At 35.6% G+C, this 4,097-nt stretch overlaps 1 long non-coding RNA gene across 1 annotated transcript; it reads right to left on the minus strand.

The window, feature by feature from the left end:
• Positions 1–993: 993 nt before the first annotated feature.
• On the minus strand, positions 994–2,512 carry LOC121308466. Its single transcript, XR_005948512.1, has 3 exons — positions 2,188–2,512; positions 1,679–1,758; positions 994–1,315 (listed from the first exon to the last, which is right to left on the minus strand). It is a non-coding gene; the product is annotated as an uncharacterized LOC121308466 (long non-coding RNA).
• Between the last annotated feature and the right edge of the window lie 1,585 nt (positions 2,513–4,097).

Consider the following 4,097-nt stretch of genomic DNA (forward strand, 5'->3'; position numbering starts at 1 on the left):
ATGTGGTTTACTGCTCTAGCCCAAATTGTTTTTCAAATGTCCACTGATGAGGTGGCATATCATTAGTAGTGAATACTATTTCAACTAATTTATCACACAACTTACTAATTAAAAAAATAATAATAATAACCCTGAGGAATTTAATGAAAATGTCCAATCCAGCTATTGCAGATCACCATGGCTAAAAACTGGCAGAGACAGAGGATTACAGAGATCTGTTTCAGACACCTTCCACGTATGCTCCAAGGCTGTCTGGATTGGGAGCAGTGGACATTTTCACGTGAAATGCGGGTTTCCATGAGAAAATGAGCGTGGATTTCCAGTGTCATGCTCACGAGTAAATCAGATTTACCCTATCCCTCTTTGTGGGTGTTATTTTCGGCCACAAACCTGATCCTCTCAAGCTGTTCCCTCCATCATGCACGCGCGTCGCCACTTCACGTGTAAATACCCACACATGAAAACTCCCCCATTGTCAAACAGGTAACACACCAACAATGATCAATGATGTGCTACGGAACTGAAAAGCCAGAGCACTTGTTAAGTTTTTTTTTTTTTTTTAAATTGCTCTTCCTGCAAAGGACAGATATCAAACCACTAGAGTGGCCATTTTAAAAAGAGCTTTGCAACACACTTTAAAGTTATCAGGATGTTAACTACGAAAAAGGAAATTACAGGTACATTAATTACAGGTACATTATTAAACAGTTATAGCAATACGCTGGCACGTATAATGCTATATTTTTCGGAACCCGGTTACCATTTAAAGACAGCCTCAAGAATATTGAACTGTATTTTAATAAAAAAAAAGACTTATTAATAAAAATAAAATAAAATAATAATAATTCTTCAAATAAGTTCAACCTTTTTCTGGAAGTCAGACCCAATATATAATAAAGTAGTCGTATGAACAAAACATGAAAAATTTTACAAAACCTTAAGTTGGTAAATACAGGAAGCACTGTACCAGTGTTTTAATATAATTAGGTTTTGTTACATTTTGTACAAATGTTCAGCAGTTAGAACTACTACTGTATTTTACGGACTTAGTAAAAAGATTTGTAGATGGACCATTTTATTAACATCTAACACAGACATAAACACTGAAATAATTATTTCTTGGGTGTGGTTTTGGGTGATTTAAACCAATGTGTAATCTTAAGTACTCTTTCAATAAACCGTTTTTTTTTAAAGAATGTCATGACATGGATTAAGAAATGTGTTTGAGTTTGCTGAGGTTCTGCTCGGTTAGTCAGGCAGATGTATCTGCGATTGATCCCACTGCAGCTTTAGCTTCAATCTCAACATGGGCACTCTGCAAAGAGAAAGATTAAAATACACATTGAAAAAAATCTGTTTATTACAGAATTATAGATGCAGAATAGTAGCAGACTTGTGTGTGCGTAGAATATTAGTGATCTGTGGTGTTATTTTGTTGACTGCTAAGAACTAAGAGTTGAGAAACAAAAAGAGGGACCCTTTTCGTTTAAGACATTAAAGTCCTGTACAGTATATAACCAAATCCCAAACTACTAAAAACCAGCATTTTTGGAAGGAGTATTTTTAGCAGCACACCCTAATCCTGACCTGAACACAGAAACTACTATTTGCACCTAATGCTCATGATATCTTGGAGTAAATCACATTGTAAATTAGCTTCATAACTGGAAATACTCACCTCAGACTGCTTAGAAAGCATGCTGTCAGATTGTACCTCTGTCGATTCATCAGATGCAGACGCTGAAGAAACTGTTGAGCCTGCAGCCAAGGTGGAAGAAGTCATTTGTTTCTGCGCGGTTATCAAATCAAAGTTTATTTATATAACACCCTTCATACAGGTGTATCTCAAAGCACTTTACAGGACAAAAATAGTCAGATTCATAAAAAGAAAACAAACATGTCCGATTGAAAAAAGTTTAAGAAATATAAACTGTAAACACCAGTAACTAATATTATATATATATATATATATATATATATATATATATATATATATATATATATATATAGATAAAATACAAACAGATACAACAATAAAAACTAAAACAGATATATACATAAATACATATACATATAATAAAAATGCCATCTCAAACAAATATGTTTTTAGTCGTTTACATCACGTTACAAGTGTTTCAAAAAATCACACTACGGTACATTCACTGTAAGAATAACTGCAAAACTCACCTTCAGCAAACATAATTAGGCCTACTGGTCTAGAGCTGACACACAAAGAAAAAAGGGGACACCTTATACTCCAAAAGTTCTTTCATTCTTGAAGTAAACGTTTCAGTCAGGCCTCTGTAGCGCAGCTCATGTTTCCATGCATTTGATAGTGTGCTATTTCACTGGGATAAAGATCAAGTTGCATTCCACATATTGAAAAGGAAATACCATTACAAATTTGTTTCTCCGGTATAAAAGTGTTCCAGTCAGTGGAGTTGATAAGTAATTTGCAGTTCCTTACTTCCCATGCACTAAATTGTACTGATTGCATTTTGCTAGGCGATTTACCAAAATACAATCAATAGTGTTTATCATTTACTTTATGATAAACAGTATGTCTTCTGAGAGAAACTCATCTCAACTCAATTACTACAATATTACTACTACTACTTATACGCAGACTAAACTGTTCAACATAACAACACACCAAGCCAGTTGGGCAGTATGGTAATCTAGATAGCATATCTAACACAGGCTGAGGCTATCTAACAGAGGCTATCTTCAACAGGAATGGCCAAATCAAGCACTGAAATTCTATTCCTGTCCATGATTTTGTTCCATTCGTTCCCTAAATAGTTACATCTGCAGAACATAAATTAATTTTCACCGACATTGAGATGCAATGGAAATTGACACTGGATCTTTAGAGACAGGTTAGAATACAAATCTGGACTGGAATATGACTTTATCTAAACAAATTTTAACCACCACTGATTAATTAATCCCCTGCTTTCTAAAAGAATGACATTTATTTTATAATTGCCTAATAGACTGTATTTCCCTGAAAACAGGAGCTGGTGTTATTTACCGGTGTTATAAATCACAGCCTGCAGTTTTAAGAATTTCCCCCATGTTTGTCAGAGCCTGGAAAGAAATAACACACGTATTTACATTTTCTTGTTTACAAATGCCTCACTACTTCTACTGAGGACACATGCCGCCCAGTGGTCAAATATTTCAATTGCAGTTTCTTTCTGAACTGTAACAGCTTCCACAGTTGGCATTCTGACAAACTGAAAAGCTGCAAACGTACCTTGTACCTTTGAGAACAAAGCAGCCTACACAAAAGTATTTGTTCAGTTAATAATTATTTAATGATGTGGTCTAGGAAAGCATCATGCAGGGTGCACTGGTCTGGCAATTCTGGAAGGTGCACTTAACTTTTTTGTTTACCCAGTTACCCAGTAGAGACCAACTGAGCAGCAACATCTTACTGTAATGAGAGATGGCTTGTTCTTAGTTTTTACACTTGGCACGACTGACGTGCAAGTAGGTAAAGAGACTTGTGTCGACCAGTAAGCTTGAACTAGTATTTATTGAAATGGCACCTCATGGTGGTACAGTGTGATATAAAATGTTATTGGACAGAGGTTCCCAAACCCTTACTGTTTTCAGGGGGGGAATTAAAATTATTTTGAAAAGGGACTGGAAACAAAAAACTGAAAAAAAGACAGTGAATGTAAAGTAAATGTTTATTGTATTATGTGTGTAATAGTGTGTTTAGACCTGGGCTGGCTTAGGGTCATTAGATAACAAAATGGTATCATTTGACCCACCTGTTTATACTTGAGCGGCGCTCTAAGTCGGCTTTGAGCCTGTATGCGTGTGTACAGCCTCTGAATACATGGGACCTCACTTTACATGGGACGAAAAGTTAATACAGATGTGTACTGCGATTTCCTGAGTCTCAAATGATTGAAATCCTTTTCATAATAAAGTTAACACAGCCCTTATTTGATCACTAACAAATATATTGTATTACACAAGGGCTTTCTTTCTGATTAGCTACAATCTGAGGGCCTAGAAAAAGCACAGACCATGAAGGAGTTTGAATTCCTATCTGTATAAGTATTACAAGACCGGTGTCTCGC

The sequence above is a fragment of the Polyodon spathula genome, chromosome 3, assembly GCF_017654505.1.
Source record: "Polyodon spathula isolate WHYD16114869_AA chromosome 3, ASM1765450v1, whole genome shotgun sequence".
Lineage (NCBI taxonomy): Eukaryota > Metazoa > Chordata > Actinopteri > Acipenseriformes > Polyodontidae > Polyodon > Polyodon spathula.